The sequence below is a fragment of the Oryzias melastigma genome, linkage group LG22 (genome assembly GCF_002922805.2).
Source record: "Oryzias melastigma strain HK-1 linkage group LG22, ASM292280v2, whole genome shotgun sequence".
Lineage (NCBI taxonomy): Eukaryota > Metazoa > Chordata > Actinopteri > Beloniformes > Adrianichthyidae > Oryzias > Oryzias melastigma.
In genome coordinates, this window is record NC_050533.1 from 4,413,791 (window position 1) to 4,438,740 (window position 24,950).

At 37.8% G+C, this 24,950-nt stretch overlaps 1 long non-coding RNA gene across 1 annotated transcript in view; it reads left to right on the forward strand.

Moving 5' to 3' along the window:
• The window catches only part of LOC118598020, a 27,659-nt gene extending 2,709 nt beyond the window's left edge, over nt 1-24,950 (forward strand). Inside the window, exons 2-3 of the long non-coding RNA XR_004947060.1 lie at nt 24,213-24,266; nt 24,372-24,950. This is a non-coding gene — a long non-coding RNA (uncharacterized LOC118598020). The remainder of the gene's footprint in view (nt 1-24,212; nt 24,267-24,371) is intronic.

Below are 24,950 nucleotides of genomic sequence, written 5' to 3' on the forward strand. Positions count from 1 at the left end.
TTTCGGGGTTCGTTGGGGAATAATACAATCAATTAATATATTTAAAAACATGTTTTCTAAATGTTTCTCACCATTTGGTTGAGAAGCCAATTAAAGGGTTAACATGTTTGTGTAGCATTTTTATCAAGCCGGGAGACATATATAAAAGAATTTAAGTGTTTTTGAGTATTTCTTTATTTATATCCGATTGATATAAGAGCAGATGAAAACTTGCAGTTTAAAAAATCTCCATCTTCTTGCAGACCAACAGATCCATTAACATTTTAATTTTCCTCGTCTGGCTCTAAACTGTATATCTGCAGAGCTGAAATATTGCTCCAAATTTTTTATGCTATGCTAATGTTAGCTTGTGATGTGCTTTAAGATAGCTGGAGAGAGTGTAAACCTAAGGCTGATGGGAAATTAGCTAAGCTAACTTCAACAGTCCCCAAAAAAAGTCTTTAATTTTTGCTAAAAACTGGAAAATCATAATTAAAAGACAATTTAATAGAAGAAAAAAAGAGTTAAGCTGCGTCGGGAAAAATCGTTTAAGTGACCACCTCTATTGAAAAGTCTATGTTGTAAACGTGATTCAGGCTTCCACATGTAACAACGTTTTTAGGCTCTACATATAAAATGCGCATTGAAAGTTAAACCAGGTTGAACTTTAGCCAATCAGGGACTTTGATTTGATAGCGAGACATAGACGGCGTCCTTTTTGATTCACAAAAATACCAACCATTTCAAATTGAATCATGGGGGAGAAATGAATAATTGTGGTTTGTACCCGACTGGAATTACTACGTTTTTTTTTTACCGGAATAGAGCTGTGAAAAGTGAAATCCTGGAGCTAAATTTGTGAAAATTACAAACATTTTAACATTTCAAGCCCCAACATGCGCTAGTAAACACCAGAAAAAGAAGCAGAAGAAGAAGCCCCTCCCTGTATGTCCAGTGTGAACACAAAAGGCTATACTAGCATTCAAGAACTGCTTTGTGTGTAAAAAAAAAAAAGATTTTTAAAATCCTCTTTTTAGATGTGTTTTTGCTTCACCTCAGTGCAGTCTGGAGCTTTGATCCGAGCCCAGCCTGCAGCCTCCGATCATGGAGCATACATCCAGAGCGCTCTCAGCCTCCTGCAGCTCACAAAGCTAACCAGCAACAGGCCAATTAATGTGGACGTGAAGGGAAGCCACATGCTTATATTTAGATGGAAAACATGCAGCGGCGCGGCGACGCTAATTTTCCCCGTTTTGATAAAGACACAAGTTTACGTGTTAGTCATATGATCGACAGAGATCAAGATGCATGTTTATCCAACAGGAGATATCGGTTTGATTAGAGATGGAAATATAAGAGAGAAGAAACCATAACACCTCAATAAACTGAGTCGCTAATTCAGTAAAATAAACCTGCAAAACATATTTATTCTTCAGTATTCTGTAGGTTTAAGCAAACAACGGTTCCCTATAAAAAGAGTATTATCTTAATTCATGTAAGTTCCGTTCCAAATATGTTTATTTTTATTATTTTAATTTAATGAAGCAACCTGAAATTACCTTTTTTGTTTTAAGATTTCAGTTATAATAACATTTCAACCTTAAAATAAAATCTACATGTGTTTCACCGTTTACTTTGACATCCTTAAGCAGGGGTGTCAAACTCAATCAGACTGATTGAGATTGAATCCAAAACTCACCTTTTGTCGCGGGCCGAACAGGATAAATGTTTAGTGGACACCATAAAACTACATTTTAAAACTTTAAAATCATAACTTTTTAACATAACCATGAACTAGATATGTAGCAGTACCTGCGATAATGCTAGTGTGAATGCTGTAAGATGAATTTTGTTGCCAAGGATGCTAGTGATGATAGCTGAAGATGCTGAAATTGAAAGATAAAAACACTGAAGCTGATAGCCCGCAAAAATATTAGCTAAATGCCAAATTATCTTAAAAAAATAAACAAAATAAAACAAAATAACTTAAGTTAGCCAAAACAGCTAGCATGTAGCTGAAAAAATAGCTAAACATCAATATATCCTAAAAAACTCAAAAAAGCCTAAATTAGCCAAAAAAAAGGCTAGCATTTAGCTGAAATATTAGCTAAACTCCAAACTCAACTAAAAAAAAACTAAAAAAACCTAAATTTTCCAAAACAGCTAGCGTGTAACTAACTCCAAAGCAGTCTAAATGTTAAAAAAGCCCAAACGGCCCCATTAAAACTCAAATTAGCCAAAACAGCTAGCATGTAACGGAACTATTAGCTAACCTCCAAAATGGGGAAAAAAACTGGAAAAAAAGAAATGATTTACTTCCGTTTCCAACCAAATGGAGTCAGTTCAGTCCCATTTTTTTTGCCATTATTTATTTATTAAATTTATTTAAAAACTAGATATATAGCATCACCTTTGATAATGCTAGTATGAATGCTGTAAGCTGAATGTGGCCACTGGAGATGCTAATGCTGATAGCTGAAGCTAATTTTTCTCAATTTTTAAACTTTAAAACCGTAACTTTTTAACATAATTATCAATAATAAAAGGCAGAAATATAATTCCAGAAAAAAGATAACATCAGGCTATTATTAACAATAAAATAAAATGATCTGAAAGGCCGGATAGAATTAACCAGAGGGCCGGATCCGGCCCCTGGGCCTTGACTTTGACATGTGATCTTGGGTGTTCAGTAAAAAAAAAAAAAAAAAAACGTGCAAATTTGTGGTAAATCAACAAAATCTAGATCTCAGATTTGTTTTTTAAAATTACTATGAGCTGTTTAGTCAGAATTTTACATGTTTTCTTTACAAACTAAATATCATCGCTTATTCTTGAAGATTTTTAATGCAAAAAAAGCTGCAGAAAATGGGAAAAAAAAGCCTATTTCTTGCAGGAAAAAAGCATTAAATAAACATAAATAGGAAATGTGCACAATGCTTTCATGCAGAAAACTTCCTGTTCTCTAAAAAAACCAAAACCTTTGATCAGGCAGATATTTTTTCAGCAGCAGGCGATTCTAACAGCATCCAAACAAGCAATAAAAAAGTTTCTATTGCCTCCTCAGGTTGGGGAAATCCGCGCTCTCTGAGCTGGAATTGAAAGTTTGACGTGCACGTCGGCTCCAAGCGCCGTAATGCAGCAAATGCATTTTAGCCCCCACTTCAGGTCAGCTTCCCGCCGCCTACATCAGAATCTAATAACAGCGTGTCGGTGATGAGTGCAAAAATCTATTCATTTGTCTGGAGAAGGCAGACGTGCTCCCGAGCGCCGGCGCAGCATCGCTCGCAGCTTCGGCCTCGGCTGGATCAGATTGCATCGCAGACACAGAATTACAGGGACAGGCCCCCCCGCGGCTCACCTTCATCACATGCGGTCGGCGTTATGGAGCTTCTTCAACCTGACGGACTTTTATTAACTTGTGATCAGTTTAGTTTCTATTAAACTTGATCAGCGTCTTAGAAAACATCATTTAGGACAAATAAAAACAACATGTGACCCGAAGAATTTACATATTTCTCGTTCGATCTTTAAAAAAAAATGTAGTGGGGAAGTAGATGAGATATTTCTACTGATCTTTGAAGGATGAGGGACTTGTAGCACTAAAGTTGACGTGATATTTCACCATACTTAGCTTAAAAATAATAATATATTTCAAAGAAAATTAAGAAAACCTGGAGTCACTCTGAATTATTAGGACATAATTACTAAAATTTTGCTAAAATGTGTTTTTTGGGACATCTTTCAGAGCTGCATCACCTTTTTCCTTCTCTTTGTCTCCCAGAAGCTAAAGAGAGAACAGTTTGACACTCCGGTGAGAGGAAATTCAATACATTTTAGACACGATAAAAATAGCTGGAGGAGAAAAAAGGAGAGAAAATTCGTCAGAAGCTTCCTGTCACGTATTGTTTTTGCTGACTTGGAAAAAAAATGTTGCGGATGAGAAAAAACTGGAGCTGTTAATGCACGGGATTAATCTAAAGCAATTAACGGGTTAATCGAAGAAACCGTCCTTCGCTTTAACTCGTTAAAATATTTTGAATTTAATTGGTTTTTAGTACTTTATTCTTGATATTTTTGTGCTTTAGATCGCTTTTTCACAAAAAAGGTGCCATATTGTACAAATAAATCTTACCTGGTAAAACACTGTGATTAATCGTGATTAATCACAACACTAAAGTGCGATTAATCAGATTTTTTTGTAATTGATTGACAGCAGTAATTAAAAATAAATGTTCTAAATGTTGACTTTGGTGTGTGATTTCATGTTGTGATTATTCACAGATAATAAGTGGTCGGCAAATACTGATACTAAAAAAAAGAAAATTATCACGATTAATCGCGATTAATTTTTTCGTGTTCTGAGTTTATTTTAACATGATCAGAATCCCGCTCAGACACTTGTAGTAGTTTAGAAGTAATTCAAAGTAATTAAAAATTTAAAAATGAACAAATTGCGTTCTCTAGTGCTGTAAGATATACGAAGAAGACATATTTTTCCATCAACTTGCTCTATTTTCTATCTAGTTGTACTCTCTGTCTCTCTCTCTGTGTGAATTTCGGGATTTTCTAACTTCTTCATCATTTTCAGTGTTAAAATATATTTTTCTGGACATAGTTTTCTATGTAGTCTCGTACTCTAATCTAATCTAATCTAATCTAATCTAATCTAATCTAATCTAATCTAATCTAATCTAATCTAATCTAATCTAATCTAATCTTATAATCTAATGAATTTGAGTTAAATGACCTGATCTGACTACACTCCGGGTGAAACATTTAACAAGTATAGACCTTAAAGATGCTTTCACATCGAATGCGATTCAGTTTCAATGTTAAGCGAATGGAACAGACGCGACATGAGGCGATCTGAAGGTCAGCCAGCAGCTCGATCTGAGCAACGAGGCACGAATTGGGCGGCAACATTTAAATATCTGAAGTCTGACAGGTCGCTGCGTCACATCTGCCAATCAGAGACTCAGCTTTGGGCATGTGACGCTTTCAGTGACTCGATCAGACGAAAGAATATTAATCCAAAGATTTTGTCCTGAACTTCCATCTTTTGATTTGATTTGATTTATTTATTTACACACATAAAAAAAGGACAAAAAATACAAGCAAAAGTTGAAAAAAAAGGAAAATCATGTGATGGTGTGTTAGAGAAACCTTTATTCAAAATGGTAACACACCAAATACAATAAATACAGTAAGTAAACAAACTAAATTGAACAATGTAAAACCAAATAACTCTGACGTAACAATTCCAAATCAAATTTATTTTATGAATATTAAGTTAGAAAACATTTATTATTATAATTATTGTTTTTTAAACAAAATCAAATCCTGCTTTTATAACTTGAGATCAAAATCCTTTTTAGGTTATTTCTATTGAATCTCGTTATCAAGAACTCAAACTCATTTAAGAGTTTGTTGCCGCGGTAACGGAAAGAAAATTAAACTTGGGATTTATGGATAGAAGGAAGGTGGAATGTCGGTTCTGGCCTCATCCAGACATTAAAGAAAAAACGTCTCCTAATTTTATTTTTTTCCCGCTCGAGTTATATGAGACAGTCAGCCTTCAAGCTCAGCCACAGAGACACAGAAACACCCTGGAAGCGGCTGTCATCCAGACACATCTCTTAATAATAATCATAGAAACCCAAACATGGAGATGTTTTTGTAGAACTTTTCGAAATAAATAGAGCTTATTTATTTCTTAACATCATCTGTGACTTCCATACATTCCAATTGAGATATCCAGACAACGTTCCTTATAGCATCATCGTGAATCCATTAGCTGGTAGCTCCTCCCACATGCGGCCGCGCATTCAAACCCAGGAACACTTTTTTTTACATGCAACAAGCAGCGAATTTGTTGCACGAATTTCTTGTGAATTCACCTTTATGTTAGCTTGGGCTTGTGAGGTGCTATAAGCTAGCTGGAGAGAGTGTAATCAAAGGGCTGATGGGAAATTAGCTGTGCTGACTTCTGTGGCAACAAAGGCAATTTTTTTTAAATTTTCATTTGTATTAATTTATTGGAAAAACGTACAATCTAACCTTGAGTTGTAAACAATAAAAAAGGAGAAAAACATGTTTTGTCTACACCTTTTAACAAATAAATCAGTAAAAGACTACTCGGAACAATGTTACAATAGAAAAATAATTTGTAAATGGTTTGAATTTGATTGGTAAAACAGATTTAGAGCTACGCTGGTAAAACGGACAGAGTTTTAGACAAAACTGGAACCAACTTAAACTCAGCTGTTGGTGGGAAAGAGGAAATCTAAATGGAGACGAATTTAGGAGACGGACTGAACGTTTGGTGACGTCTCTCAACGGTTCGTTTTGGGACGATTTGAAACATCATTTCAGCTGGATTTAAAGTCACGCCGTAGATGACGGATTAACTCTTAATCAGTTTCAAGATAAAAAAGGATAAAAGATGTTTCCTCCCAACAGCTCATTTCAGAGAACAAGATTATTATTTTTGAATATTTAGAAAATTAGACCAATTTGTTTTAATTTTCTTTGACTTCTTTAACTCAAGCCTGTAAATATTTGCTAATTCTTGCAAAAAAGTCTGTTTTTATAAAAACTGATGGTGTTTGTCACCTAAAATATATAATAAATGATCATTAATTCAAACACTCTTCAGGTTTGAACTTCTTACATTTAAAACTATTCCAGATCGTTCTTAAAAGTGAACTTCTTACAAATATACCAATAAATAACAATAAAGTTCCATAAATGTGTGTAGGTACGATAATGTCAGCAGAATGTCAAAAAGAAAAGAAACATTTTGAAATGAATAATGTACTTTTTTGTGTTAGTAAAACAGATAAACTGTTTTAATCTAAGTTTATAACAATCTAAAAGTATTTATAAATGTAAATAATAATCACCATAACATTTTATCAGTTTATTTATGAATTTTTAATAACCTCAATCTTTTTCGGTAGTTAATTTTAAGCTTTTAATTTAATATTTAAATATATTTAAATATTTTTAATTTTTAATTTTAACTGAATGTTATTTTTTACTCAATTTTATTCTATTTAAAAATCATTTCAATTTTAGAATTTTTGGGATTAATTAACATCTTAAAATTTGTTTTATACAACTTTAAAATATTTTACCTTATTTATTTTTTTAACTATTGCTAACTTTGTTTTTTTATAATAGTTTTTCTTTTTTGTCATTCAGTTTATGTATTTTTAAAACAAAAATCCTAACTTTAACTTTTTGCATTTCACCTCTACTTTATTTTTTTTACTTTGTTGAGTTTTACTTTTACGCAAGTTTAGTTAAATTTTATTTATTTGTTTTGCTATCTTGTTGTTTATCCGACAGTTTATCTAGATGTGAACGTTTATTAAAAAATACTTAGAGATTAAAAGTTTTCTTGCTGGGTGATTTTCAGTAGCAGAAGTTGTGGTGAGCTGCTGGATTTGAAGATGTCTGGAGTTCCCGTTTTGGAGAGGCATCCAATCGCTGCTCCCGCTGCGCCGTGATTCCACAGGCTGATCTCATCAGCTCCATGCGGGTCGTTCCATCACTCGGTAAACAGCCGGCTCCATCAAAACAGTCCAGTGGTCGCTGGGAGATGCTGAATGCGTCTCCGCTCGGCTGCACGCTGAGCGCCTGGACCACACCGGGAGTTGATGGTAGGTTGAACCCTGCTAAGTGTGGAGACGCTCCTTCCATCAGGTTTCATTAAAACCGAATGGAGGACGACGGTTCTCCTCTCCTCAGCTTTCAGAGACGGTGTGAAACAAAGCAAAGTTTCCATCCACCTAGCATGCGGCGCTGTCACGGGCTGAGCCGCCTCCTCGCCAGCATTTATCAAATTACACCAAGGAGCCGTGATCAGCTTTATATGGTTGGAAAATATGCAACACCACGAAGCCGGCGAGGAGCCACAGTTGTGGTGCGCCTCACGTCAACGAACTTCAACTATTTCTTTTTCCAGACTTTTCAGAGTGACTCAAAGCCTTTATATATCAAATCCCCATAAAAGTGTCTAATTTCTGGTGATTGCTCACACTTATGGCCTTCTCATACTTACAATGACAACCAAATTGGGGCGGCCATCAGAGAACACTCGGGGTGTTTGTGGCATTTCCAGGCTGCCGCTTTAGATTGAGGTGGAGGAAACAAAGAGCCATTCTCATGTGTTGAGTTAGTCTACAGAGAAAAACGTTCAGGTCTCTTCAGAGGAAGCAGAGTCAGGGAACCGGAGATGGTTGGTTCTGCTTCAGGCCGCTCAGATGTTTCCATGTTCGGCCTCAGTCACAACGGCCCGTACGGGGGGATAGAGGCACTCTGGAGGCGAAAAACCAAACCTGCATTGAAATCGTAAACTGTCAGGGAATTGTTGAAGAAAAATAATTATACTATTTTTTATTTGCCGCAGGTGACAAGTCGTAGTGATCAAAATGTGTAAAGATAAGAGTGTCAAAGTCAATCACACAAGGGGCCAAAATCCAAAAAAAACCCTTAGATCCCGAGCTGAACAGGATAACCATTTATTAAACACTCTAAAACTACATTTTTAAAACCGTAACTTTTTAACATGATTATGAACTAAATATATTGCATTAACTGTGAAAATGCTAGTGTGAATGCCGTAAGCTAAATTTGGCCACTGAAGATGCTACTGCTGATAGCTGAAAACGCTGAAATTGATAGCTAAAAACGCTAAAGATGATAGCTGAAAAATCTGAAGTTGATAGCTGAAAACGTTGAAGTTGATGGCTGAAAACTCTGAAGTTGATAGCTAAAAACGTTGAAGTTGATAGCTGAAAACACGGAAGTTGATAGCTGAAAACGCTGACGTTGATAGCTTAAAAAGGCTGAAGTTAATAGCTGAAAACGTTGAAGTTGATAGCTGAAAACTCTGAAGTTGATAGCTAAAAACGTTGAAGTTGATAGCTGAAAACACGGAAGTTGATAGCTGAAAACACGAAAGTGGATAGCTGAAAACGCTGAAGTTGATAGCTGAAAACGCTGAAGTTAATAGCTGAAAACGTTGAAGTTGATAGCTAAAAACATTGAAGTTGATAGCTGAAAACGTTGAAGTTGATAGCTGAAAACGTTGAAGTTTATAGCTGAAAACGATGAAGTTGATAGCTGAAAAATCTGATGTTGATAGCTGAAAACGCTGAAGTTGATAGCTGAAAACGTTGAAGTTGATAGCTGAAAACGCTGAAGTTGTTACCTGAAAACATTGAAGTTGTTAGCTGGAAACGTTGAAGTTGATAGCTGAAAACGTTGAAGTTTATAGCTGAAAACGATGAAGTTGATAGCTGAAAACTCTGATGTTGATAGCCGAAAACGCTGAAGTTGATAGCTGAAAACATTGAAGTTGATAGCTGAAAACGCTGAAGTTGATAGCTGAAAACGTTGAAGTTGAAAGCTGAAAACGCTGAAGCTGATAGCTGAAAACGCTGAAGCTGATAGCCAACTAAAATATTAGCTAAATTCCAAATCGGAATAAAAAAACAACAAAAAAAACTTAGGTTACCAAAAGCAGCTAGCATGTAGCTGAAAAAATAGGTAAACTTTAAAAGTCTATAAAATGGAAAAAAGCCTAAATTAACCATAACAGCTAGCATCTAAATACTAGCCTAACTCAAAAAAGCCAAAAAAGAAAAGCCTAAATTAACCAAAAACAGCTAAAATTTAGCAGAAAAATGAGCTAAACTCCAAAATGGACAAAAAAACTTAAAAAAAAGCCTTAATTAGCCAAAACAGCTAGCATGTTGCTGAAATATTAGCTAAACACCATTATAGCCTAAAAATTTTAGTAAATGCCAAAATGGTCCAAAAAGCTAGCAGAATGCCAATTTTTTAAAACTTTCAAACCGTAACATTTTATCGTAAATATAAATAATAAAAAGGAAGGACTATTATTGCAAAATAAATCAACTTAAACCTTAAATAACTTTCAATATTTTACCCTCCATCATTCTCTTTTGGCTTTGACCTGACTCCGTAACTACTGGCCAATAACCGAAGAGATCTTTAGTCACCTGGTTTTGTTTACAAGTTTTGGTCTGAAACATAAATCTCTGGTAGATCTCAGTCTGAATGATGACCAAACACAAGATTTAGGACTCCATCCAGACCGAATTATGGGAACTGAGTCCGGAACAAATCATGCTTCCAGTGTGAATACACCCTGAATGGAGCGTTTTACACATTTATATGTACAGTGTTCTCTCATTTATTGTGGGGTAAACTGTGATACACTACATGTGAAATCTATAAAGTAGAATTACAGATGTTATAAAACTACACACTTTAAACACTTTTCTCATGCAAACATGAACATTTTCACACTTTTCTCTTGTTTAAACTCTCAAAGTTCAAACCTTCATTAAAAATTGAGTCCAGTTTTCTAGATAGAAATTAAAAAACTGCTTGCGATCGAAGATTTATGTAACTCTGGTGAGAGCATTACAGCAAACTGGTGTTGCCAAATAGAGTCACAGCTTTCCAGCCCAAAAGAAATGTAAAAAACCCACAAAATAACCACCTAAAAAGTTAATCCAACTAAAAACCTCCAAATTATGTCACCCCGTACAAATATTGTTGCCCACAAAATCAAAACCGCCCAATTGGGCAGGAAAGTGTGTGCACTGTATAAGTGCTTCTGTTTTTGTGTTGTGATTGTGTTCTTATTTTCATCTCTGCGGTCCATTTAGACACAAAAATATGATCGCATTTGTCAATCGTGATGTTTTATTGTGAAAAATTGGTTACATTTTGAAAAGTGATCGGATTTTCTTGTGTCTTGGGGAATAAAGGCGGCTTCCTTCTGCTTATCCTACTTTTATTTTTGTATTTTATTTTTATGATTCTAAATGTATCTTATATAGATATTTGTTGTGCTCATTGTACGATGACGATAAAGCATTCTATTCTATTCTATTCTATTCTAACTGATCACATTCATTCAGGCCAAATTGACCATCATGAGTGGAAATCTTCAACTGCCCTCACAAAAACAAGTATACATCAAGTAAATGTTTTTAAGTATACTTAAGAACAGAAAACTGTATTTTCCGAAGTGTATCAAGTACACTTAAAAAGTATACTGTCAGTTTACTAACAAGTAGACTTTTTGGGACTAAATTGGCCCGCTTTTAGTTAAAAAGTATACTTAGAAGTACACTTAAAGTAACCTTTCTAGCATAGAATTAATTTGCTAACAATGAACTCTGAGTTTACTCCAAATTAACCCTTTAACGACCCAAAAAGGAAATAAAAACAAATTAAAATGTTTTTTTTCCTGCTGTTTATTGTCTTGTTGTGGAACTTGATCAAAATGTTCTACTTTGTACACGCAGTAAAAAAAATGAAGTAAGCATGAAACAAAAAAACATAAAACTTTTTTTTTTTTTTTTAATATACAAGGGGGCCATAAAAACAATGTTTCCACTGTTTGGTTGAGCAGGCAGTTAAAGGGTTAATACGCTTTGAAATATATCTAGGTTTTAAGGTTTGCTTTTAATTTACAAGTTTATTCGTACTGATTACTATATTAAAATCAAGTTTAAATATAGTAGGAAATATAAAAAGAGTTCATCTATTCTACTTTTAATGCTGTGTAAGAAAATGTTTAAGGACAGTGACAAATATATTAGACTTGTAGTATAATTCTAAGTATAATCCAAGTATACTTGACAATGAACTTATGAACTTGTAAAGTTTATCCGGAAAAAGTAAACTAAAAGTATACTATCCTAATTTTAGTTTAAAAAAGTACCCTTAAAACTAGGGCTGCTGCAATTAGTCGACTAATCGATGACTAATTGACGACTAATCGACTATTGAAATAGTCAACGACTAATTTAATTGTTGATTAGTCGTTACTTTATATTATATGGAGTCAGAGTTTAGTAAAGTTGAAGTTATAATAGTATTCTGCTAGCCCTTTGGACTATTTTGGCATTTATTAAGGTTTTTTAGGCTATTTTAGTGTTTAGCTAATATTTCAGCTACATGCTAGCTGTTTTGGCTAACTTAAGCTATCATATCTTTTAGGTTGTTTTGGAGTTTAGCTAATATTTTAGCTACATGCTAGCTGCTTTCATTTTGGCTAACTTTTTTGCTGTTTTGGCTAACTTTTTATTGTTATTGGCGTTTTTATTTTTTTATTTAAAATTTGGCATTTAACTAATATTTTAGCTGGCTATCTACTTCATCGTTTTCAGCTATCAATTTCTGTACCTTCAGCTCTAGCATCTTCAGCTGCCAAATTCAGCTTACTGCATTCACAGTAGCATTTTTACAGATAATGCTAATGTGAGTATATCTAGTTTTTATTCAGTTTAAAGCTAATAATGGTTAAGATGTGTGCTTTACATCCAGTTGACCCGATTAGTCGACTAATCTGAAAAAATAGCCGACTAATAAAATAATCGTTTGTGGCAGCTCTACTAAAATAAACTTGAATATATTTGTGCCACTCCTTGATGTGATTCTCAGGAAGGAGGAGCTAAACGAGGAGCTGAAGTGTAGCAGGGAGGAAGGGGGAGGAGCCAACCATTTCTGTTATTTTCAAAGATTTCAGTCAAACTAGGCAGCTGAAGTCTGGACCTACTCCTCGCCACCCCCCCAAACACTTTCCTAACTTCCTCATAGATGAATTGTGTTTTCTTCCCATCATGCTCAGTCGCACATTAGCAGGAGAACTTGTCATGCCACTACAACAGTTTTTCCCGTCTCTTACAGCCAGAGCGAGACTCCTGCCTTCCTGCACTAATGAACGAATGATTAATTAAGCTCCGTCAGCATCAACGCCACCATTGAGTTGGAGGGGGGGTTAGAAAAGTTGGTCAGCTCCCATTACTTCAGCGCCTGCACGCTGAGCTGGGACTCGGTGATGTCACTCCGTTTACTCAGCCTCCAGCTCGTTTGTTTTCCTGTGAGTGGCTCTTTTGTTTATTTTGCTGGTTCTGAACATCAGTCCGTGCCAGCTTCACGCCGCCTCCAAAACTCAATTAGCTTAATGTGCGCCGAAAGCTGCAGCAGCTCCCTCAAAAGTGCCCATTAAGGCACAGTTTCTGACACTTTGTTTGCTTTGCGGGGCTCAATTATCAATGCAGCAGCACCTTTTACAGGACCCCCGGCTGTAATGTTTTAAGAGCTCCAGGAGAGGTAAGATCTGGGCTTTTTCAAAGACTTTCCAGGGGGAACCTTGGGGGGCGCTAAACACCTTGACGGCTGCCAGAGTGAAAGTCTCCAAGAAAGGTGAAATTGTGCACTTTCTGCAGAACCGCCGAGTGCTCACTCGTCCAGGTCGGTGCATGAGTGTGGATGTTGGGACCGGTTTCATGGTGCCCTATAGGCGAAACGTGATTTCTTTAAAAAGAGGACCTGGTGGACCTTTTTTCCTTGCAGACCTTTGGCTCACCTGGCAGGTGTGCCTTAATTGGCACCTGCTGTCTATTCAAGACAGAGGAGGCCACGCCCAGTAGGCGGGATTAGAGTGCAGGCTTTTTCTTCTCTTTTACCGTTTTTAATCTCAGCAATCTCAGGATGCTGGGTTTTGTTATGTTAGTTTGGACCTTGGTAGTCTTGATTTGCGGGCTTGTTTATTTGTTTTTTTAGGTAGTTTTTGGTTTACCAGGGAGTTGCTGACTTATTTTATGTTTGGCCAATGTTCCAATTCCCTTTGTTTTGTGTTTTTGTTTGAACCAGCGCACTAATTTCACTTTGTTCTTTCATCAAGGACACAGGGTTTTGTTTATTTAATAAACTGTGTTCTTTTTAGTCTTACTTGGCGTCCAGTTTTATGCTATTGTCCCCTTTTGGTATTTATCCCCTAGACTCTGGGCCGGTTTGTCCAGTGGGGACGTAACATATGGGGGCTCGTCCGGGATTTGACCTGTCGCAACAACGTCATTGGCAGTTAAATCATTCTTTTCCAACAAAAATACAATATTATTTTTTTAGACCGAAATGGGTAAATTTCCAAGCAAATATAAGTAAACAGACAAACCTCTGCTTTGAGTCCATTTTTCCTCCTCTTCCTTCCTTTTTTGACCTTAAAGCTGTCCTGGAGGGCTTGTTTTGCTGCTTTTACATCCTTAAAGTTTTAAAGAAGCAGTGACCACACCGCGTTCCCATCCTCCTCCCCTCCACCAAGCTACGACAGCGGCTGCGTCAGGCAAGGAGGAGCGCAGCACCAGGCAAAGTCACTATGTCGAACTTTTGAGTTATTTTATCTATGGTATTATTACATTTTTAAACATTTAACACAAAAATGAGTGGTGTGTCAAGCTGTAAAAAAAAAATAATAATAATTTGGTGCCCTCTTCAATAGGCGACACCCTAGGCGGTCGCCTAGCTCGCCCATGCCCAAGACCGGCTCTGGTTGGGAACTCCAACTGCAAAGATATGGGACTTATTAGCATGATATCACCGAGATCTCCCAGATAAGATACCGCACCAAAAACGGAGCCCAATCAAGGAAAGCAAAGGGGGAAAAATAAGCTGCTCTTCCTCAATTACCTCACCCGGAGTAACTGTTACGCTCTGCAGGGACGCATTTTGAGTGAAGGCTTCAGCATCATGCTATAAATTCTAACTATGAGCTGCAGAGGGAGGAGAAACGATGGAAAAGCCAGGTTCAGGGAGAGTGCAGGCCGACTTTCTGGGTTTCATCTGGTCTGCGGTGGCAATAAAAAAAAAAAAAAATCGCAAAAATCCGCAGGCCACATGCCGGTCATCTCAGCCGTGATCGAAAATAGGATTAATGTGCTGAAGTGTGATTAGAGCGGTTAAACAGGATTAATTGAAGGGGACTCCGGTTTGGGCGGAGAGGTGTTTCTGGACGACTTCCAGCGAGTGAACAACGCATGCTAACTGTCCAGGATTTTCCGTGCACGTGTGTGTGTTTTCCTGAGCGCCTTTGCATTTTCTCATAGCCAGCTTGTCTCAGAGCAGATTAAATACAGCTGAGAATGTCAGCGCAGGCCTGCAGCCCGCCATCCTCGGGGAATAGGCAGGAACCGTGAGGCTGAACTTGGCTCGCCCCGCGACGGCTGAAAACTGCCATGCACCGGGGCAGGGGTTCAGGTGGATCGGCTGGGGAGAGGGGAGTAATTTGGGGGTTATTTAAAATGATCTATTAAACCCCTGAACTTTAATCAGGGTTGCTACCATACTGACAGCCGTGATTTACCTACAAATCAGTAGAATGGGGACCCGAAATGGAACCACTTCATCTGAATTATTCTCCGGGTGCGGGGGTTGAGGGGACGAAGAGGCCAGAGGAAACAAATCGGCATCATCCTCATCTGGCTGAAACTGCCCCTTATTATCTGTTGGGGCGTCACCAGGCAGCAGACCCCCGCATGTTTGAGTTCCATGTAAATACAGACCCGCTCTGACAGACGAGCAAAGCCGAACCGGGCTCTTACAGGTCATTACCGGTGCCTGCTCCGTCACCAAAACCACAGAGGTGTGATGTAATCCACCGCACGTTTACAGACGAGTACACACGTAAATATACAACCGTCACGGATCAAGGACCGGCACTAACCAGCCAGCTCATTTCTGCAAAACCGCCGCTTTGACAGAAAAAACTGATCAAGAAGGTCAGACGGGTTTAAAGTCTTTATCCTCGGATGGATACATTTCACCATAGTTACCACCGCTTTACAACAAACAAGAAAAAAACAGCCTGTAAACTCACAGCTCCTAAACAAATCCTAAAAAATGCAACAAGTGTTTGGAAAACCGAAAATTCTAATTTCCTAAAAGCAGATGGAGCAACAAATGCACCACCAGACATGAACATCATTTAGTTCAAATGCATTCAGCTCATGTAGAATAAGAAACCTCGGCTATGAAACCCAAACATCTCCGAGAGACTGTTTAAAATGTTCTTCAAACCACAAGAAATTCAAGTAAACTTACATCTTACAAACATTAACCTAAAATCTGATCAAGTTCTTCTTTTCATTTTGTTCTCATTTTACTCAGATTTCCTGCGATACATTCAATTAGATTCAAAAATGGCAACAAGTTTAGACGTTTAAATATTTGTTGTATGCTTTGACACTTGAAAGTCTCTCTTTTCAATCAAACCCACTGGATGAAATTAGATGTGAACGCTCGTGTATATGTTGATTTTTATCATTTAGCAGATGCTTTTATGCAAATATTAGAAAAAGATTTGAAATAAAAGTGGAAATTTCAGCTTTCCTTCTTCCTCAAATCCTGATGTTTCTCCTATTTATTCACAAATTAAATGAATTACATTTAATCCTTAAAGCTTTTGTTGAAGTCACATGATCAGAATCAACTTCCCAACTAAATTTGTGTTTTTGTTTTACTTTGAAATGACTGTCTTGTCTCTGATAGTATTCTTTTTTGGGGGTCAGTTTAAAGGGTCTTCCTTCACCCTTAAAAAAATCAGACACAGATTTGTATTTATGCTATTGTTACAACTATGATCAACGTAAATGATCTGTTGTTCAATAAAATAAAAGCCTTTTTCTTTACTTTTAACTGAAGTTTCTTTCAAAATAAAAGACATCCTGTCACTTATGATCATCTCAATGCAGCAAAAGTAGTGTGATGTCAGCAGTAATTAAATAAAAATAGATAATTTCACTGTTATTGGTACATCTCTGATAAAATTAGTAAATCTAAAAATCCTCTCACTTCATAAAACAAAATAACCAGATAAAGTAACTAAAGGCAAAACAGAATAAACCTGCCAGACAACAAAACACAGTCAAAAAACTGAATATTTGATTTGTTTTTGCTAAAAAGCACAAATGTAATTTTTATTTCCAGGCTTTGTTCCACCGCATGTTCATATTTGGATCATTTTAACAGAATCTATTTTATTGAGATCAAAATATTTTGAAATATTCACAAGTATAATTTTTAACATAAAACTGCATTTTAACATTTAGTTTATATCTAATTTGTATAATTTTGACCAAGTCTAATTTTATGGATAATAAGATATTGAACATTATTTAAGGTTTAAGTTGATTTATTCGGGAATAATATTATTGCCTGTTTTTATTTCATATTTATTTTAAAAAGTTACTCTTTTAATATTTTGAAAATGTAGTTTTAGTGTGTTCAACAAATTAGGGTTGGGTGAAGGACATTGATTATTCGATTTGAATCGATTTAAACTTAACAGATCAATAATCGATTCATAGAAATACAAATCGATTTAGCAAATAAAGCTAGATGCTAACTTTTAATGGAATTTCCCATACGACGGCTAATGCTAATGCTAATTTTCTGAAACATACATTGCTGACTAAATGAACATTTTCATAAACATACAGGCATGAATTTTCCAAAATGTTTTTAAGGAAATATTTTTTAAGTAACAATTTATGGTCTAAAACACTTTTTTTTTTTGCTTCTTCTTCTGGAATAAGGTTTTATGCTACGCCACCTAGTGGCCAAACTGAAACGTCCTCCAGGAGAAGCAGAACAATGTTTCCAATGTTAATGATCTGAACATTTTAGTTAGAACTTCTCCTTTAGAGAATCCATGAAACACTGGATGATATCAACAATCTCATTATTTCACTGATACATTTTACAGGATGTGAACTGGATCAGATTAATATAAAAATATTCAAAACACATAGTAGATTATTTATGTATTTCTAAATGAATGTTTCTAAAACTTTAAACTGTGTAAACTCAGAATTGAACTGAATTGAGAAGATTGAAAGAAAAAAAAAATCAGAATTGAATTGATCCAGGCGCTTGTGAATCGAATTGTTTCTGGGAATTATTATCGATACCCACTCCTACCATAAATGTTTATCTTGTTCGGCCTGCGAACTAGGGTGTGTTTTGGATTTTGGTCCGCTGTACGATTGAGTTTGACATCCCGGCTCAGTCCCCGTTTAGTCCCGCTCAAATGCTGCACACACAAGGTGTTTACCACATAAACTACGCTCTAAGTGTCTAATTTCTACATTTTTTGCAGTCAGGTAAGGCTTTGTTGAATGAGCCACACTTATCACTTGAACAACATTAACACGCTCGTTTTACAGTGTTTAGGGTTTTGGAGAAACCTCACACCTGCGTCTCACATAATTAACCTTACATATCCTTATGTGTTGTATAGGTGTTCACAACGATTTGACAACTGTAGCATGAAATGCAGAAAAAAAATGTGCATGAGCATTTTCTGTCTACAGGTGGTCGAGTGGTCTACAATCCTCAAAATTCCACCTGCTCAAACAAAATTTACAGGATTGCCCATTTATACCTACAGACAGTCCGTATTCACCTGGGCAGTTGTGACATTAAAGCAGGAGTGTCAAACTCAATCACGCAAGGGGCCAAAATCCAAAACACACCTTAGGGCCAAACAGGATAAACATTTATTGGACACTGTAAAACTACATTTTTAAAACTTTAAAATAGTAACTTTTAACATAATTACAAACTACATATATAGCATTAGCTGTGATAATACTAGTGTGAATGATGTAAGCTGAATTTGGTCCCTGAAGATACTGAAATTGAGCTAAAAACACTGAAGCTGATAGGTGAAAACATTGAAGTTCATAACTAGCTAAATGCTAGCTAAATTCCAAATTCACCTAATAATGTTAGCTAAACTTCAAAATAGCTTACAAAAAATCTTAGTAAATGCCAAAATATTGCATAAGCAAGTAGAATTACAATTTTTAAACCTTTAAAACTGTTACTTTTTAACATAATTATTAACTACATATATAGCATTACCTGCAATAATGCTAGTGTGAATGCTGTAAGCTGAATTTGGCCGCTAAAGATGCTAGTGCTGATAACTGAAGATGCTGAAATTGATAGCTGAAAACTCTGAAGCTGATAGCCAGCTAAAAATTTTGCCAAATGCCAAACTAGCCTTAAAATAATAATAATAATAATAATAATAATAATAATCTTAATTTAGCCCAAATGGCTAGCATGTATCTGAAATATTAGCTGAACTCCAAAAAAGCCCCAAAAATTTTAGTAAATGCCAAAAAAGCCAAAATAGCTAACAGAAGGCCAATTTTTTAAACTTTAAAACAGTGACTTTTTAACATAAATATGATTTTTTTTTTTTAAAGGCAGGAATATCAATCCAGAATAAATCAACTGAAACAGTAAATAACTTTTAATATTTCCCTCCTCATAAAAATATATTCTGTCAAAATGATACTATTTAGAAATAAGCTTAAAATAACATCGGGCCATTAATAACAATAAAATAAAATGATCTGGAGGGCCAGATTCGGCCCCCGGGCCTTGACTTTGACACATGTCCATTAGATGGAGAACGCCATGTTTATATCGTAGAACAAATGAGCAGACATGTTTGCTGGTTTCCCTCCATACAAAACCAAAAATAAAATTCTACCTCACAAAATGATTCCAAATATTCCACTTCTACAAATGTTTCCAGGTTTGACCCTCGCTGGACTGAGTCAGGCTGCAGAAGGTTGAGCTTCAGACTGAGGAAGAAGATCCTACTATCCAGTAAAAGTAAATAGAGTGAGGCAGCTGGAGCCAATAAAACAACTGAACCCAGTTAAACCTGTCTAAGCTGAGAACAGGGAGCAAAAACAGGATGAACAGCGATAAATTTGAGAGGATTAGGACTGAAAACACAGATCACATGTTTACTGCCAGAGTGAGTCAGCTGTGTTTTTTGTCATAGCAGCTCTGAGTTTAAAACACTTTTATTGGAGGCTTAAAGTGCTCCTATCCTAAAATACGGAGATGTAATTGAGAGAAAGAAGAAACCTCGCTGGGTCAGGCGTTCCAATCCAAATACCCACCGTCAACTTGGCAAACACCTCCTCAGTGAAAGAGCGGCGCTTTACGAGGCTCTGAGCTGAATTAACAAATTGCAACGTAAACGAGAAACATGCCTGCAAGTGAAAACAAGCCAGCGCGTCTGTCAGACTTCCAGCTCTAACCCTCAGTCTCCCGGATCAGCTCCAGCCGAGGTGTTTCTCCTCTAGATTTATACGGCTGTGCAGTTTCTAAGAGGGCCAAACATTAGCGAGTCACCAGAGACACTTGAGGTGGCCTGACAGAACGCTCTGAGGTGGGCTCAGCTGATGCCTGCTGTAATTGGCTGAGGTCACGGCCGCCGTTTCGATGCGGATGACCCAGGTAAACTTCATATGTTATTACAAGACTTCAGACCTCTCATGGAACAACCAGTCAAGGGTAGTTCTCCTAACCTTTTTGCTTCAGGGGCCTGCGTTTTGTAAAAATCAAGATCCCCCCCCCCTCACCCACACCCCCCTAGAGCCTGTTTTTTTAAACATTAATTGCCAACAATGGGAGTTTTTATGTGAGTAGAACCAGAGCACGGCCGACCTCTCCGCACATGCCTGTCTGATCCAGATGGACGGCGATCGTCCCGCGTCACAAAACCTCGAAGACTCGTCTCGTGGCGTCCTCACCCGAGTGCGTTAACGCTCGCTGGCGGCTTCCGAAAGGCAGTTCTCATGAAAACTGCTGCCTAACAGGAAACCAAACCTTACAAATTACACTGAGACTAATCCATAAAACACATGTTAGCAAGTGAAAATGTCCTAAAGACTGAGGAATCTTAATGAGGTATTTGGAAATGGCCATCGGGAGCAAGTCAACCGTCATTTGATGAATGCTCCCTTTGAATGACCCCTCCTGCCAGCTGTGTATGAGCATGATATGTGGACTATTGCTGATAACTCTGCTTGTTGAAAAGCTTTGCTTTAAGTGGATAAAAAAAAAAATCCCAGAGAGAGCTATCGGGTTTCTACTGGAAACCAGACTTCAGTTTGTTCATGCAACACTTAATCCCTTATTCCATCATGGAGCTAATGCGTGCAGTTTTATCTCAGGAAATACATCAGAACGGTCGTGATTTGTGACCAAAGAAATTAAAGCGCAGAAGGAAATCTATAAAATGTATTTTCTTAAGGCCCGTTTCCAAAAGAGCTGGGAGACCACATAAAATCAGAATACAGGGATTTCTCAAACCACCTTAACCCTTGGAAAACTGGAGCTTTGCAATGAAACTGTAGCTTGAGCTGTTTCCACAAACATTTCTTGAAGAACAACCCTCAAGTGGGTTTATGACCAACCTTGAAGTGTATCGTCATAATTTTTGCCCTGAAGCTCTAATCTCAGTTTTAGTCTATAAAATGTCTTGAACACTTGCAGTTTACAGGTTTATTTTAAAATGTTAAAACCCCATCCTGTCCCTTTATGCTCCTAGGGAGGCCTTGGGCCCCATTTTTGGGGGGTTTTGGTATGACCCAACAGTGGATAATAACCCACAACTCGAACAGTGACCTGCTCATACCCACATTTGTTTTGACTACAGAAACACATACAAAAATGCACACGAACTGACTTTAATTTATTTATTTTAATGTTTTTTCTATTATGCCTTGTTTCCACTGAGCAGTCCAGACAGAAACATGGAACGGACTCGTTAGAGCTAATGTCGTCACACAATGAAATACATTGATTGGCTGAAAGGTATTAGCGACAACAGTAAGTGTCTGACCACCCTTTTTCCCGAATCAAACCGAATATTTTGCCTTCTTTTCAGATGAATTCTTCTTGCAAATAATATTAAATGGTTTGCATTCATTGTTCCCCCTTAGGAACAGGAGACGCATCGAATACGCAAATACGGAGAACCGTTGTAGTCGCACTGTTACAATGCACAGCTACGTCATCGATCTACACCCCACACGTGCCTTGATGGTCCAACACTCAATGGAAATTCTCACTTGAATTGCCAGGACTGTTCCAAACTGGCCAGGAGCGGACCGGTCCGGACCACTTAGTGGAAACAAGACCTTATAGTTCTTTTAGGTAACTTCTGAATAAAGCAGAACTCTACGGTGACTATGATCAAAGGATAAATAGGATTCTTGTCAATTTCAACGTTGTCTGTGGGATTTCCCTCTATTGTGCACTAAGGATCATGTCATGGACTAGATTATAGGTTTTGGATCATCTTAAAACCATTTTGCTGGTGTCAGAAGTGGGATCCCCTTGTAGAATGTGAATCCACTGGTGTCAAAAGTGGGATCGGCTGTGTCAGGAGTGAGATCGACTGGTGTCAGAAGTAGGATCTACTGGTGTCAGAAGTAGGATCTAGTTGTGTCAGAAGTGGGATCAATCTGTGTCAGAAATGAGATCACCTTGTAGAATTTGGATCCACTGGTGTCAAAAGTTGGATCTACTGGTGTCAGGAGTGAGATCGACTGGTGTCAGAAGTGGGATCTACTGATGTCAGGAGTAGGATCCACTGGTGTCAGAAGTAGGATCTAGTTGTGTCAGAAGTGGGATCAATCTGTGTCAGAAATGAGATAACCTTGTAGAATTTGGATCCACTGGTGTGAAAAGTGGGATCGGCTGGTGTCAGGAGTAAGATCCACTGGTGTCCGAAGTGGGATCTACTGGTTTTAGGAGCAGGATCCCCTTGTGTCAGAAGTGGGATCTACTGGTGTCAGGAGTAGGATTCCCTTGTGTCAGAAGTGAGATCTACTGGTATCAGGAGGAGGATCCCCTTCGGTTAGAAGTGAGATCTACTGGTGTCAGGAGCAGGATCCACTGGTGTCAGAAGTGGGATCTACTGGTGTCAGGTCTAGGATCCACTGGTGTCAGAAGTGGGATACACTGGTGTCAGGAGTAGGATCCACTGGTGTCAAAAGTGGGATCTACTGGTGTCAGGAGGAGGATCCACTGGTGTCAGAAGTGGGTTACACTGGTGCCAGGAGTAGGATCCACTGGTGTCAGAAGTGGCATCTACTGGTGTCAGAAGTGGGATCCATCTGTGTCAGAAGTGAGATCCCCTTGTAGAATTTGGATCCACTGGTGTCAAAAGTGGGATCTACTGGTGTCAGGAGCAGGATTCACTGGTGCCAGAAGTGGGATCTACTGGTGTCAGAAGTGGGATCTACTGGTGTCAGGAGTAGGATCCACTGGTGTCAGAAGTGGGATCTACCGGTGTCAGGAGCAGGATCCCCTTGTGTCAGAAGTAGGATACACTCCCCAGGGAGCCATCCGGACCAGATGCCCGAGCCACACCTCAGCTGGCTCTTCTCGATGTAGAGGAGTACCATTACTACGCCAAGCTCTTTCTGAGTTTATCGAGCTTCTCATCCCATCTCTATGGAATCCCAGAGGAAGCTCATTTTGGCTGATGGTATTCAGGACCTTATTCTTGTGGTCATGACCCAGAGGTCATACCAGTAGGTGATGACTGGAAAAAATATTGACCTTTAAATTTAGAGTTTTGTTCTCTGACTCGGCTTTTTCTTCACCACAACAGAAGACGCTGCTCCAATCTGACCGTCAATCTCACACTTCGATATTCTCCAATTAGTGAACTAGACCCCAAGATAAACTCCTCCACCTGGGGGAGGAAGACTCCACCCATTTCGAGAGGACAAACTCTCTTTTCCCGGTGAGAACCAAGGCCTCAGACATGGAAAATAAAGGTAGTTAAAATGTAGATGAGGGAATCTTGGTTCAATATACAAAACGGATAATGATTTAAGAATTTTCTAATGAAGACTCTGTTTTTCAAGGAATTATTCTGTATTTCAGAAACATACAGTAACAATTTCTTCATTAAAATCATATTTACTTAATTTTGCTTGTACCACTTGCATATTTTTCACTACTTCTCATTTTAGATCTTGGGAGCTCTTCATTTCATTTACTTATTTTATAGCTAATTTTATTTTTTGCAACCTTTTGTGCAGAAGCTGTTTAAATTTTTTATGTTTTTGGTTTGAGTGCTTATATGCTTATGTCCATCAGACAATTAAAAAATAGGGTAAATTGAATATTTAAAATACATCAGAAATGTACCACTTAGATTTTTGCGCTCTTCTAGATGTCTACAACACAAAAGTGTCAAAATTCATGGCTGTAAAGACGCACAAAAAGCATAAAGGAGAGGTTCGCAATTTGTTTCCACCTTTGAGTTGTTTTTTTCTTTTTTGAAAGAAGTCGGAATTGAAAATAAATTGGATCATTCACACACTCGGCTGAAATTTGAAGATGCAGCAACAAAACACAACAGATTTGTTTTATTATTTCACCAGACACACAAAACCCGGAGCGCTGCCTTTTCTCCGGGCTTACACCAATGCAGCATTATGGAAGCAGGAATACTTAAGCTTCAGATAAACAGTCCTCCTCTGTAATGCATTTTCTGCCTTCATGTGTCTCAGCTCCTTTCAAGCCTCCTGAGCTGTAAGGCCCTCATCATCCCCTCTAATGCATAGGTAATCACATGTGTGTCACTTGTAACCACTGACAGGCCAATCGGCCGGTCACTCCAAACATGAAAAACATCCTCCTCACAATGTTTTATTTTCACTCCTGTAAAGCTGCTGATTGACAGCCAGCGGGCCGGTGTGACACTGATGGCTGTGGAGGGCCGTCATTTCGCCCAGCAAAACATCAGCCGCCTGTCAGGGCTGTCGGCTGCTGCACTCACAATCACCACACAAACAGGCGCGGGAGCACAAAGCATGCTGGGAAGCCTCTGTGTTTGGATTTTAGCCTTCGTTTGAGTGCAGAAATGATCTGAAGATGGAAGGAATGCGGCCCTGAGATGCTCCTTTACAAAGTCTTAAAGGAAGTGACACAAAGATCTCAGGATGAAGATTCACAGAGAATCAAATGCATCCACTTATAGACGGCTAGATCCACAAACGTCTTTGTTTTCCTTTCTTTGCTCCCCATTTCCGGGTCATGTTGGGGGTTTGAGAGGCTGTAAGCTAGTGGGAGAGAGTGTAAACAGAGAGCTCTCAACAACAAGGAGGGGAAGGAGGAGCAGGTTTAGTCTGCAGCAAGGGTTCCGTTCAAAACTTAGAGGCAAAGAATTACTGCCGCTCTACAGAAACTATGTTCTAGAATTTATTTCGAGTTTTTTTAAATCTATTTTAGCTAAAAATGGCGTCCAT